Genomic DNA, 16016 nt, shown 5'->3' with positions numbered 1-16016 from the left:
TCCCGGGTTTGATGTGCGATGAGTTCTTCTCGATAATTCTGTGGTCGTATCTCTGTCGTGTTAAATGGGAAACGGTAAAAAGAGTGAAACCGGGCAACAATTAGGTAAATAAAAGAAATGTTTAATTAATCAATTACCTTTTACAAAAATAGCCGAGATTGTTAAAGCATTATCCTTCTAATCTGTGGGTCAGTGGCTTCGAATTTTCTCAATTCCTTGTACCTTTTTTCCTTATTTCTCTTAATAGCACATAATTGGTAAAATCTGCTGACCAAAAAGGGTTATTTTTACCATTTGCCTTGGCCGCAGCAAAGTTAAATCACCCGTGCACAGAGGATTACTTTTATCAACTGCATCTGGTACATTAAACACTTTTGCTCGGTTATCTTCATCCTATACGTACTCGGTTAATTAATGCCCTCGGTGAAATTAGTAAACTGTTCGGTTATTAAATGAGTGAAGATTAAGTTGTCAAGTAGTGATCATTTGCGGTAATCAAGAGTTTGGTATGTTATAGATCGGTGTGTTATATAGTATCAATGCAACTTAACTACTAGCAAATGAATTTTGGCTAATATAACCCTAGAAATTTTCTCTGTGTCGTAGAATTTGTTGGTGTTCAATTTCACCGTTCCAGATTTCTCATTTATTATTGTCAACAAATCATCACGAACATTATCACCACAATCCGCTTCACGATTACAAACATGAGTGTATTTTATCCAGAGCCGGCGCGAGGGGGGGTCAAGCCGTGCCATCGCCCAGGGCGGCAAGTCTGGCGGGCGGCAAAATTTGAAAAAGAAAAGAACACAGGGGCGGCAAAACTTCTAGTGCCGGCCCTTGTGTGTATGGTCCACGATAACTCTCGCAAAACTTATCTGAATTTGATGGAATTTGGTATATGTCTTCGTTCTACTTGCAGATATAACTCTTTGTTTGGGGTTGCATTTTTTCCAGTATAATGGTGTAAAAAAGGATAAAATCCACCCCATCCCATGTACCAAGTTTATTCACGTACATGCTAGACAATTTTCCCATATAATTCAGGGCGCATGGTGGTTCAGTGGTGCAATTATCTCTGATATGTGGAGTCCCTGGTTCAATCCCGGCTAAATAAGTTTGTGGTGAATAACATAGTGTCCATGGGTATTCTCAGTTTCCACCCTTTCTCCCACTTTCTCATTCCACCAATTCTTCCATCATCATTAACTTGCCTTAATCACCGTCTCCTTTAGCCTAAAAGGCATAATCGTGGGAAGTTTAACTGAAAGATTTTATTTCGTTTTCCAGTATAATCCACATAAAATGTTTCAAAGTATAAGAAAATTAGATGAACGTTTTGTTTATAGCATTGGGAAAATCTCCGTAGCTTAGGATTAAAATATGGCAAAAATTAAAATCTTAATTCATCCTTCCCTCCCCGCCTCTCAATTTCAAGAACATGTTCTATGAGAATGTTCGTTTTAAAATATTCGGGCTTGAGGTAATATGTCGTACATTTTCTTTGAGGCATCCTGATTATTTCCTATGCAGAGAGTTAATGTGGTAATGACCTTCCCATCTTAATATGTTTTTCAACCTAACTACGTGGTCGCGATATTTCCTTCTTCACATGCTTCCTTCATTACTACATTATAGTGACTTCTCCGGTGCAATGTTTGAAATGGCATAACTTATTTACCATTAGCCGAATATACCCATTCTTTGCATGGCAACTGTATTTGGAAGTTAACGCCTGTGGAAGTATCACCATTCATTTCAGCGACCGCAAAAACTATGGATTTGACACTAATATCGGTCATTTTGGATCATGTTTACATGTCTCGGTATCCCCCTCTCCGGTGACCCACGGTCCGCAGCCGAATAGGGTAAATTTGGAAGTGAATGCGATCCGAGTTTCACCATTGATCTCAGCGACCGCGAATATTATGAGTTCGACACTAATATCGGCCATTTTGCACTACTTCTACTCCCAGTAAATACCTCCCTGAGACCCCCTTGGTTTGAATTTTTTTAAAAAAAAACGCTTCGTCTTGGTCTGGGGCCTGGACCAAGATGTCCATGACCAAAATTTGATAACTCTGCTTCCCAGGCCGTCCGGGTAAACGCCCCACTGAGACCCCATGGTTCGAAATTGAAAACAACATGCTTCCTCTTGATCTTGGGTCTGGACCAAGGTACCCCTGACCAAAATTTGGTAACTCTCGGTCCACTCGTCTGGTCCCCAGGCCGCACACACACAAACAGACAGACAAACACACGAAACAAACTCTTTATTTTATTTATATTAGATTCGTGTCGGAGTTCTTTCATCTTAATGAGAATAATTTAGGAATGCAAACTAAAAATAAAATAAAATAAAATAAACAACCTTCTGACTGCATGGCCAAGCAGTGATTTAAACCCCTGCGTCACTCAGAGGTTAATGACAAACTACTAGTTTGACAAAACTCACCAGTCATATGTGGTACTTTAACAGAATAATAACATGTATTGCCGAAATGCATATCTTCTCCATAAGTTACGGACCATATTGCATCATCTTTCTTAAGTTACATGGCCATTGAAGTCTGGAGACTTCCTATGCACTATCTATTAGATGAATTCACAGTATAAGTCAATATTACAGATCTATATCTCCCTGCCACTTCTACACTACACATAATTTCAACGAATTAACGCTATTGCTTTGCAGAATCCAAGAGATAATCACCGCAGAAACAATAGGCTGGCTGTGAATTCTACTTCTCCCAACCAAATATCATCAGCATTATAATACCAACCTGTATATACTATCTTATATACTTCAGTCTTTTAGAGTATTTTAAAGTAAAGAAATGATTATAATTTGATTAAGTGTGCGAGCATACATGAATACCTATAAGGAACAAAATTACGAATGTAAGTTTTCAGTGTATTATGAAGGAAACCCACTGTACTAAAGAAGGAAAATTCGTAAACAGTGTATTGACGTACCAAAACTCAAACACAGCATGCTATACAGGGTGTTACATGAATATGTCACAACATTTTAGTCAAACAGAGCATGCTATACATGGTGTTACATGAATGTGTCACAACATTTTAGTCAAACAGAGCATGCTATACATGGTGTTACATGAATGTGTCACAACATTTTAGTCAAACAGAGCATGCTATACATGGTGTTACATGAATGTGTCACAACATTTTAGTCAAACAGAGCATACTATACATGGTGTTACATGAATGTGTCACAACATTTTAGTCAAACAGAGCATGCTATACATGGTGTTACATGAATGTGTCACAACATTTTAGTCAAACAGAGCATGCTATACATGGTGTTACATGAATGTGTCACAACATTTTAGTCAAACAGAGCATGCTGTACATGGTGTTACATGAATGTGTCACAACATTTTAGTCAAACAGAGCATGCTATACATGGTGTTACATGAATGTGTCACAACATTTTAGTCAAACAAAGCATGCTATACATGGTGTTACATGAATGTGTCTCAACATTTTAGTCAAACAGAGCATACTATACATGGTGTTACATGAATGTGTCACAACATTTTAGTCAAACAAAGCATGCTATACATGGTGTTACATGAATGTGTCACAACATTTTAGTCAAACAGAGCATGCTACACATGGTGTTACATGAATGTGTCACAACATTTTAGTCAAACAGAGCATGCTATACATGGTGTTACATGAATGTGTCACAACATTTTAGTCAAACAGAGCATACTATACATGGTGTTACATGAATGTGTCACAACATTTTAGTCAAACAGAGCATACTATACATGGTGTTACATGAATGTGTCACAACATTTTAGTCAAACAGAGCATGCTATGCATGGTGTTACATGAATGTGTCACAACATTTTAGGAACAGATTCCTCATGTCAAAATAAGGAAAAAAGTTCATATAGACCTGTGATTGGAAGTGCATAATTTCTTAGTTATAGGGCGCCGAAAACGTGAAATAAATTAAATGTAAAAGTTCATAGCTCAGTTACTATGGGACCTATCACAGTCGGGTGAAGACATCATTGAGGAACTGGTACGTAAACTACCCAAATATCCTATGTTTAAGAGTGCTCCAGTACTTGCACACCAATTTTTAGAGTGGTAGGTAGAGTGTGATCAAGTACTCCCAAACATCCTCTCTAAAAAATGATTGTGCAAGTACCCGAGTTCCTGAAAGATGCATATTTGAATAGCTCGCATACCAGTTCCTCAATGATGTCTTGACCTGACTATGACCAGTCATGAACTTTGAATTTCACTTATTTCACCTTTTCGGTACCCTATAACTCCGAAACTATCCTCTTTTGAGCACAGGTGTATATGAACTTTTTCCCCTTATTTTGATGTGAGGTATGTCTTCTTTTGTCATGTAATGTAGCATAGAATGTATACTCTATAAAACAAAAAATATATATATATTAATAGCCATAACACTTAAAATTTTATGATTGTGGTCTTAGAAAACTAGTTTACTGGAAAATAGATATATCTAAAGTCAGGAATCATTTTTTTTAACAGTAATTTAGAATAATATGGGTAAAAATAATCCGGTTATGAAAATTACATTATTTATCTCACTTACGATGTTTCTTAAATTCTTTCGTTTCGTAAATGTTTCAATTCGCTTCTATACGACGAGTGAGAATCGGAGAGAGCAAGCATCGTGAGAAAGAAATGCATTTATTAGATTCGGATAACATCCATGTTTCTCAATAACTACTTATATATATATATATATATATATATATATATATATATATATATATATATATATATATATATATATATATATATATATATATATATATATATACGAAAAATCTTTTACTATTCTCCTTGAAAGCATCGAGTTTTGAGGGGGTGTATTAATGAGGTGGCGCAGAGTTCCATCACGTCCCCAGGGGTGATTCTGTTCTGTCCTTTGCTGACGAATCGATAAGGGAACCGTTCTCCCTCCAAAATGCGCCTATTCCACCCAACATTCTCCTCCTCTTGCGTCTCCTCCTACCCCTACCGTCGTCTTCTACCCCAACGCTGTCTTCTCCAGTGAACCGCTGCTGAAATCCCTCGAACTATAGCGAGGACACGCTTCGACCAGCGGTGACGTGGAACCAAAGTCTCGTCTTTTTCTTTTTATTCCTTTTTTTTCTGGTTCATTCTACGTTTCTATCTTTCTTTCCCTTTCATTTTCCCATTTTCTTCTATATTTTCTCTTTCTTATTCGAGACATAAGGAACTAAACTTTTCACGTGGACTCCGACTACAAGAGAACGACGAAGATGCTCAAGTTTCAAGCGCCATTTGACTCTTCTTTCCCAAAGCGAAGAATTGCAACTGGACTTGAAGATGAAATTCCATCACGTTGCACATTTGTACTCAGCTGACCATCCTTGATATCTCCCTCTGCAGTCTCTAACACTATAGAGTTTGCAGTGTTTCTAACTAAGAATTCATGGAAGTAGAACGTTTCTGAGAATAATAGTCTCTTGAGAGCAGAATGCTCTCCCTTTCACTTAAGTTTTTGCGTGTTAGTAATCTGCAAGAATTTAGAATACAATCTAGCATACATGTATTACTAAACGTTTGCAGTGTTGCAAACTCCAATTATTTGAAAAGAACGATTAAAAGAAATCTTGCCATAAGAAGTTACACATAGACATTATCTCCCTTTACAAAAACATGGATATTGGAGAATCATTAAAGATACATCCTTATATGAAATGTACCTGTTTTCATGAAAGTAGCACTTTTAATTTTCATTCTTCAGTAAATTGCCTTTACGTTAGAAACTTGACCTATTCCTGCCCATTTCTACTGGAACATAGATCATCTATGAAGGTAGGCAGTGCCATGGAGTTTGTTTGGTTTGTGTAGCTTCCTTTTGTGGAAAAAGGCTACTTAGAATTTCAGTATGCCAACTTCTTTTGAAATTCGTAATAAAATTTATTTGGTAGAAAATTTTGCGAACAAAAAATTCTAATTTTTCATATTTTGTAGGTCATATGGGGACACTCATTGCAAGACGATAAGTGTTTTGCTTCCATTTTCTATGTCAACTTACTACGTTAATGCTTATGCATGTTATAGTAAAAGCTTTGTATGACAGTATTTCCTTCTCTGAATCGAAGCAGAAAGCTACTTATTATTACGGAAATATTCAGCAGAATAGTTTGTCATAAATAATAGTTTATTTTAAAAGTCAAATATATTTGAGTTTGATTTGTAACTACCTTATCAGAGATAATCAAAACAAGTTTATACAGCAATTTAATTTATGACACGAAAATTCCTTGTCTCATATCCGCAGCCACTTGAAATATGAATCGTATCCTTAAAGTAAGGTACTACCCTTGCAGACAGACAAATAAAAAGGGTGATTATAAATGATGCAAAGGGGTTAAAAGTGTGTGTGTTGATGAATCAAAAGTTTGACTTTTCATATTCGTAATCTTGACTTGTGGCGGCAGATGGCAACACAAACCTATTTCCAAAATGGCATATATGTAACAGAAAGCATTCTGTATTATGGAATATGAGACGTGCTTTTTCCCCTGTTGCCATACAGTTTACATTCCATAGATACAGTTTGCAGTTGCATCGCTAAGTCATCAAAGCATTCCGAGATCATATCAACAGTTTAAGGATACTATCTATCAGTGTAGAGGAAAAGCATAGGACGTCAAAGTGTTTTTATGAAAAATAGAGGGAGTCTCGTACTTGACGTAGTAGTTTTTCCATGGTCTCCTAGATCTCCCGATCTAACAGTTTGTGATTTCTTTTTCATTTGGGGCATGCAAAAACACAGTGAATGTGCCTGTACCCTCAGCAACTTTCGATGAGCTCCAAAGTTACATTACAAGTGAATTTACAACTATTAGTAAAGACCCGCTAGACCACGTATGTTGCAAATTTAGACTATCGCATATATGTATGTCGTGTGACTAAAGAAAGCATTGTAAAACAGTGACAATATGTATGAAACCTGTTCAGTCTCTATATGTATTAATGTATAATTCGTTATTGTGTGTGTTACATATTTTTAACACGACCCTTTAAAATCCACTGCATCAATTACAATCACTTTTTTCTTTCAGGCGTTAGTTGGTTATATCGGATATCACTGTTAACCTTCTGTTTTGTTCCTCATTACTACGTGGTGTATAGTGCAAGTAACAAATGTTTCGAATGGCTGCGCCGATTTAGAGTCTGTTAAATGTGAAGTGTTCTCCGTCATACGTTTTCTCAAAGTACAAGATAAGAGTCCAGTGGATATTCAAAAACCACTTGTTCCCCTTTACGGAAACATTTCAAGAAACATCTTGCTGGATAATACACAACAATGAAAAGCTCTGAACCATGAAGTTAAAATGATATTCCGAAAGCAGACACTGGAACTTTATGACTGTGGGATATTGAAGATAGAACCTCAATTTAACAAGTGTTCGGACAATGGTAGCAAGTACGTCGAAAGATAACTCCTGTATCATAAATACAATAAAGGGGATATTTTTTCTGAATAATTACTGGATGTTGATACCTTGTCTTTCTGAATAATTACTAGATGTTGACCTGTCTCGTAATTTAGAAGTGATCTTCAGAAATGGAGATCTATTAAATTTCAAGTAACAACAGCTCCAAGTAACATAATAAATCAAGGAAAGAAGAGGATGCCAAGAAGAGGTTTAAATTCCTTAAAGAAACTTACCTTCAAAGATTTCAGTAATATCAGTCAGGTACCTGAAAATTTAAGAAGAAGATCGTTAAATATATATAAAGGATACAACATGGTTAGAATGTATAAAAGATATAACATGGTTAGAATGTATAAAATAACATGGTTAGAGTGTATAAAAGATATAACATGGTTAGAAGTATTATAGATACAACATGATTAGAGTGTATGAACAATGTAACATAATTAGAAGGTATAAAAGATATAACTAAACTCAACCAAATATTATATTTTGCATTACAATTAGAACCAAGATGATTAATTCTTTACTTTTAAAAAGTACAACTAAGTTCAAGAATGTAAATACATTACATATTTCCTCATCAGCTTCCCGCAGTCTGTTATAACCTTGTTTTTGGTTTAATAAACCACAGCTACTACGTTGTTAATCAGTTGCACCATTATAATGATCAATTTAGGTTTGTAGATGGGGAAATTATCAGTTAACAAACATTTGATGTGTACTTTATTTGTACACATAAAATTGACTATTTATTTATTTCAAAAGCTGAAAAAAAAAGCTGTTCATCTGCGACCAATGTCTAATGACACCTCATATATTTTATAATTTTCTTTTTTCTTTTCTGCTTTGCGTTGGAGTTGATAGTAAATATGGATGATTTGAAAAGCTTCCGGCTTAGCATAGAAAGGGTGCAGATACATTAGTACGATTGGAATATGTGGTACAATGATTCTTGAATGTGTTTCAGTTGAAATTTGAATAACGTGGTGCCAATACTCGGTCTATTGTTAGGGATTGAGTGAATGAAGGTACAATAAAATATGAAATTCACCCGGTAGGAGAAGAGGTCAGTAGTCATACATCTTTTGTTTTTTTTCTAATGGTAAGAATGTCAAGGAGATTTAAGATGAATTGCATTGTAGCATTGGTGAATAAAGCTCTTAATAGATCCCAGTCAAGGAGTGGGTTTCTGACTGTAGGAAAGGGAGAACATCTATCTAAGCGTTCAGAACGACGCAACACCACAGTCCGTCAAGAAAGTTAATTCTGTGGTGGTGCTGAAGTGGTGCTCTCAGATAGACAATTTAGCCTGAAGACGATTGCAAAGATAATAGGAATATCTGTGGAATGTGTGTTTATAACATCTTTAATAAGAAACAGAAATAAGAAAATTGTCCATAAAGTGGATTTCAAAAGAGTTGAACGCAGATTAGAAACAATATGGTTTGCTTATTTCATGCGCAATGTGGCCCATATTGAACGTGATTCCTCTGATTGTTTCAGCCGTTTGGTTTCTGTTGATGGAACATGACTCCACTAGCACGATCTAGTAATCAAACAGCAATGAATGCAGTGGCGCCACACTGATTCACCAATGCTTTATAATTTGCTGCGCCATCATTCACTCAACCTGCAGCGATGTTTATATTGCAACTGAAGTGCGTATAAGAACTTACCCCCTTCCACATTGAGTCGAAAAGTTTTCAAGATTTCTAGAATATTATTAGGGACTAGTTATTACGTCCATATTGTATGTAATCGGTAACATTTCAGTCACTCTATTTCGTGCAAATAGATAAACTGTTTCTAAGATAAGGTTTACAATCTTGGTAAACTGTACTCCTAATTCTAGAATGTTCGTTGGACTGAATTCAATTACAAATTACTATTATATTAGAAAAATAAACCTACACTGACAATGAGAAAGATCCGTTATCCAGACAGCGGTATATTGCATAAATATACGATATCCTTATGTTTATTACAGAAATCAGTACGGAACATACGTTATCCATATTCTACATATGTAGGGGAGACCGGGGACAATTGTAACAAATTTTATATTTTATTTTTTACCACACGTGTTTATGTTTCAATAATTCTGAAAATTATACAATACCTTAAGTGAAGCTTTGTTGCTTCATTCAATTTTTTTCATACGTGACAATTTTTAATATAGAAAGTTACGAAGCATCTTATGACAGCATTTGTCTTGTTACAAACGTCCCCGTGCCCGGATCAATTGTAACAGAGCTTTTTGCCAATTGTAACATGTTTTTAATGAAAAGTGCAAATATATATATATATATATCCAGTGGCGGATCCAAGGGGGGGTATAGGGGCTATAGCCCCTATTGACGCTCAAGTATACACTGGATAAAATGGGCTTCAATCCTGCTTTACACTGGATAAAACGGCAAAATATGGTTTAGCCCCACCCTTGATCATATCCTGGATCCGCCACTGTATATATATATATATATATATATATATATATATATATATATATATATATATATATATATATATATATATATATATATATATATATATACATACTGTGGCGGATCCAGGCATATATATGGCATCCCAAAACAATATACATGGTTAAATAATAATGACTGATAGGTTTAACAATGAATGGGGACAATAAACTAAGAGTATAGACTATATCATCAAATCAAAAAGTAGACCTATTTAAAAAGAAACAATTTCCAGCGTCAACATGATGCATGAATGATGAGTTACTTGTTACCGATACCGTGCCACATTAGCTAAAAACAACAATTTTTTTCGGCCTAACTTAAACAAGGACAAGCAAGCCAAGATTAAAATATGACGTAACATAAAAATTAAAGTCCGAGACTAACAATGGCGTTTGGCATTCCTAGGCAAAATTCGTAGTGGCGCCCCCATACCCCCCTAATATACCCAAGCAGACTGTGCTAGGCAATGCCTACCCTATTATTATGCCACTGATTCAAGTCCTAATGATGTTGTACTAATATACACCCACACTGCATTTGTAACACGTATACATATCCCTCATACAAGGACGAGAACAGAGAATGCACTAATGTGCGAGAGAGATTAAATTAAACAAGTGGAAAGTTATATTGTTGATTATTTCTGATAAATCAGAATGCTCTTACTTCACAAATAAGTCTTTAAAAACTTATAGGCTATTTAAAAACATCACAAGGAAGGACATATTGAAACATTAAACTATTGTGATACAACATCGAAAAGCAGTGATTCGCAGCCAACCACAAACGTTGGTTAGGGTGTATAAAGAAATTAGGGGAGGCCCCAAAATGAAATATGGGGTGAAAGTCTTTTGTTTCCCTATAGTGACCATAATGATATATTATACACTAAGGACGCCAAGAATTGTTTTGGGGGTCGGGTTCCCCCCCTACGTACTTGCACTAAAAGCATACTTAATACGTACATTGTTTTATTAATTACATCAACTGTATTATCTTCGGTCATATCTAGTTTATTTTCATAATGTTTCAGTACAACTTTGTCTGGGACGATTGTAACGTGTTACAATCGTCCCCGACTGCCATGTTACATTTGTACCCGTTCAAAGAGTCAGTGATAAATGCAACGATTTCTCATAATTTCATTGAGTCAAAGCTTCAAACACAATATCCACGTTGTCAAGGAATGAACATAGATTACACACGCACAGAGTATTTGTTTGCAGTAAACTCATATCTATCAAGAGAAAATAAAAACAAACCAGTTAAAAATTTACTTACCTCTGTCAAAATCACATTTCTCTTTGTCCAGTCTCCCACAATTTACTAACGACGCTCTTTTTTTATTCCCACATACACCTTGCATGATTGACCCCAATGACATGTACAAACGATATTTCGAAACTTACTTCTAAAAGTAATGGCCAATGTTACAATTGACCCGCGTTACAATTGTCCCCGGTCTCTCCTACTGCTCTTAGATGTTACATCATGTCGTAGCAGGATGTCTGACATCTAACACTTTTCCGGATATTACAGACGTATACGTATGTTACATACGTCAATCTGTGTGTGAGATCCTAACCGCCTATATGCAGTTCTTTCGTTCGTACGGAAAATACGTTTATTCGGAACAATTATACGGAAAGTGCGTATAAAATATACTTTTTCAGTTATACGTTTGCTATACGTTAAATCTAAAAACTACAGGATTTACACATGTAACCTACGTTTTTAACGTACCCCACGTACGATTTTTTCTGTGCAGATTTTTTACGACTCTATGGTACCAGTATCAGAAGACTAAGTTTAAAAAAACGTATTAACATATTAAATTTTGATAAGAATTAAACTCTATGTTTGATTGCATTAAGGTCGCATAAGTTAGAATAAGTTATTTCCTTCTGTATTTCTTTCCTTTACTGCGGAATGCTTCAACCTGGAGGTCGAGACTCCTAGGGAGGTCGCAAATCTGGGGGAAAAGATATCTATTGTTAGGATTTGGTGACGGCATAATATATTTTTAAATATTTTAAAATAAACATACTTGTTAAATCCAGCAAAAACATTAAACCAAAATTTTGAACAAATAAAGAGTCGTTTACTAAACAATTACAACACAAGAGGAAAGCGATAAGCAACAAAAATAAAAGAAGAGCTTATTCCAAACCGGAAATTATTTATGAGGATCGCTAGCAAGAAAACTGTTATAAAAGGGACTCATAATTTGAAATGAGTGAAAAAGCCTGGTATAAAATAAATCATCATTATCATCATAAGTTTTTTCTTTCACTACCTGTTCTAGTGACGTTTTCTTTTTAATTTTTGCTAACATTTTCTCATTGGTTATTCTTTCTACACTAACTACTCTAATCTTCTCCATATCCTCAATTTGAACATTTAGATTTATTTCTTAATGCTTTGTCTTAATGCTACTGTCAAGCAGAGTACAACATATCCGATGAATACTAACCATAATCCTTAATTTTAACTAAAGACGCAGTAGTGTAGTTGGTTAGATGTTTATCAAACCAACTCAACGGAGACCATATTGCTACGTATAAGCACCAAAATGTAGTAAATGTTAAGATGTTCCTCTACAACGATTATGGAGAACACTGACCCGTCTTGAACAGAGGGCGTACCTTTATTTAACTAATTTACCTACAACATATGGTGTTCCGTTCATCCTCCTAAAGACTTTTTGTTGGCATTTCTGTTCTGTTCCATCATTTACCATTCAGATTTCCGATCTTCACTGATAAATCTTATTATGAGGCAAGAATTATAGTAGATAAAAAGAAGCATTATATAGGAATAAATCCAGCATCTAAAAGATAGCTTCCAGGTCCACCCTTAACTCTGCGAAAACAGGAAATGGTGGAAATCTAGATAGAAATCTCAGACTAGTGAGAGTACTTATGGTTCGAATGTCACAACAGCCTCTTTACTAATGAAAAGGAACGCTCGGAAGGGGTAAAGGAGTTGAGTTGATTTTGAGTTTAACGTCCCTTTTCAGCAACGAGGCTATATGAGACGTGGACCTACTGATTAACGTGGAATCCGAACCACATGAGCTCCCGCCAGGAATCGAACCCGGGTCTCCCGCGCCAAAGGCTCGTACGCTAACCGCTTAGCCACGGAGGAGCTCAAGGGGTAAAGGAATGCTTCGTTCAAAGAAATTCACTAATCTGATATCAATAATATATTTAATTACAAGGACATACAGAGATTTCGTGATAAATTTATGAGTTGCAAGAATTGCAGTATTATATTGCATTAGTTCCCTTATTTATTGCACGAAAGCTTATTTCCCTAATGATAAATAGAAGTAAATAAAACAAAGATAGACGAAAGAGAAATTCAAAAACATAATAAGATATATATCCGTGACAAGTTATGACATGTAACTTGTATTATTGCATCATGTGATATCACGTGACTACAATTGCAACAGGAGGCAGGAAATCTTCAAAGAAAGTACGCGTATATACCTGACATGAGCAATTTTTGTAGGTAAGATCTTACATGTAACAGAGTTAAAGTAATTGAACATATACGGTTTATCCATTACACTAATAAGTAGTGTATGCAGATCACGCTATATTTCGTAAATACAAGTTTAGACAGAAGCTAAGAATGCCGGATTACACAGCTTTTCTACAATTTGTTCAATAACAAAATAAAGATGTGCATTGTTCATTCCCCCCCCCCTTAAATGAGAGGATTGCTCTCCCTGAACTTTTAAATGAGATTTAATTCTTCGAAATACATGTTAAAACATATTAAAATTGCTCACTCGCACATTATAGTACATAATAAAATATCTTTATGTTAAACAGTACGATATTTATATTTACTCTACTTAATAAAGTTATGCAGTGTACATAAGTAATTGTCGTTTTGATAAACTATTATGTGTAGTAGTAAATCAAGGCATGTGTGTGTGACTGCGCTTATGTGTTAGTCTCTTGTCCCTTTCCCTTACAAATCCTATAGGTATGCCTGACATCGTTACTGTAATAACATAGGAAAATTCAGATAAGTAAAGAAAAATTGATATCAAGCTTGACATCTTTTTCACATATAAACCTGAAAAACCATACCTGAAAAAGCCTGAAAATGGGTTTAATTTCCTGCGACCACTTATGTGGTTCGAACCCCATGAGCATATGTTGAAAGGGACGCTAAACTTAAAATTAAATCAAAAGAGTTTTGATGTAACGTTCAATACCATAAATGAAAACTGTGTCAGACTTTATACAACCCTTATGAACGTATAAAAATACAAAAAATCTTATATGGCAATGATTTTTCTTAAAAATTCATAATATAACAAAAAACTAATTAAATTTTTGTCTTGCACTCCGTTGTTAAATAGTTACTTAAGGAAAGACAGAAGAATGAACTTGGGAGCTGCAGTTGCCCTTGCAAAATTCAAATACATAAGAATATTATTGCCAACCACTTTAGAAATCTTAGATGAACGTTTTTTATGACTTGTAAAATATTCTTAGAAAATAAAGTATTTAAGCTCTTACATTGAAAGCATGTAGTATTTTAAAGTTAAGAATATTATGAATAAAGAATTGTTTGCAGGACACGGACTAAAAACAGAAAAAGTAAATCATAACCGTTAAAAAATTTAAAACAATCTTTTGTGATATAAACTAAAAAAAAGAGAGAGTGTTATCTTGATAGGATAATATGAAGAAGTGGGTATAATACTGAAAGCATTGGGCGAGTTTTGATATTTTATCAGTAAGACATTAGTCCTCACCTTAATAGAATGCCCAAATGTTATTAGTCTCAGTCATGTACCTTCATTTACAACAGCAAATAAGGAATTGTTTACAGGATATTGACTAGAAGTAAAAATTAACAATTACCGTTAAAAGAATTAAAACAATCTTTTATGAAATGCACTAAAAGGAAGAGAGTGTTTTTTTCGGTAGGATAAAATGACGTGAGTATAAGACTAAAAGCATTGGGAAAGTTTCGATGTTTTATCCATAAGACATTACCTCTCATCTTAGGAGAATGACCAAATGGTATTTTGTCTCAGTCATATATATATATATATATATATATATATATATATATATATATATATATATATATATATATATATATATATATATATATATTCATTTACCACACCAAAAATATCTTCTTTGGCGAATTTTACTCATAAAAGTATTGTATTTTGCAAGTTTTCCTGCGGTTATTATAACACACATATTAACTTTCACACACCAGTTAATATTCCTCAGATATAAAAAAAACTCCGATCTCTTTCACAATAATGAGAAACAACATCCTTGATGGACAAACTTTTCCTGCAAAATAAACTTTAATTTATTTGTTATTTTTCCTCAAACTTTAGTCCTTTTACGAAGCCAGAGACAAGATACAAAAAATATACTGTGAATGGTGGAAAACTTTAGAAGAGAAATAAAATGAAATAAAAGTGGGAGGGCGAGATGAGATAGAAGAAAGTAAAAAAAAGTCTACAAGGCTGTTACACAACTTCAGTCTTCTCCTAGTTCTATTGGAGATTAATTGGTCAATTATTGGACGAAATTGAGTTCGACTAATCGATCGAATTCTCTCAATTTTCGACTGCACAGTCTTTACGCTGCTAATGGATCTCAGAGAGAAGAAGAAGATAGACTAAAAGTGTGCTCACACCGACACAAGTATACACAAAGTATATATATATATATATATATATATATATATATATATATATATTTATATATATATATATATATATATATATATATATATATATATATATATATATATATATATATATATATATATATATAAAGGAAGATAACTTTGTCTGGGACTTTTTTTTAACTCTGTATGTTGGTCGCGTCATTATTAGACCTTAACAGATCTTAGGTTTCGCTCAAGTTTTCTTGTTTTGTAAACCCAAAAAATTAATGGGGCCTAAAGCAGTAATTCCGTCAGATCTAAGAGAAGACACTGATAAGAGAAACTTGTGGCAAGGACATGTCTTTCG

The 16016-nt window shown here is 34.5% G+C and overlaps 1 long non-coding RNA gene across 2 annotated transcripts in view; it reads right to left on the bottom strand.

Annotated features, from left to right (window-relative positions):
* The window catches only part of LOC145673058 (uncharacterized), a 290475-nt gene that overhangs the window by 238019 nt on the left and 36440 nt on the right, over positions 1–16016 (bottom strand). For both annotated transcript variants that reach the window (XR_014128713.1, XR_014128712.1), the window contains exon 3: positions 7730–7761. This is a non-coding gene — a long non-coding RNA (uncharacterized LOC145673058). The remainder of the gene's footprint in view (positions 1–7729; positions 7762–16016) is intronic.

The sequence above is a fragment of the Thermobia domestica genome, chromosome 16 (assembly GCF_964235325.1).
Source record: "Thermobia domestica chromosome 16, izTheDome1.hap1.1, whole genome shotgun sequence".
NCBI classification, from domain to species: Eukaryota; Metazoa; Arthropoda; class Insecta; order Zygentoma; family Lepismatidae; genus Thermobia; species Thermobia domestica.
Note: the sequence above shows the minus strand (reverse complement) of the source record. Positions and strands in the feature narration are given on the sequence as shown.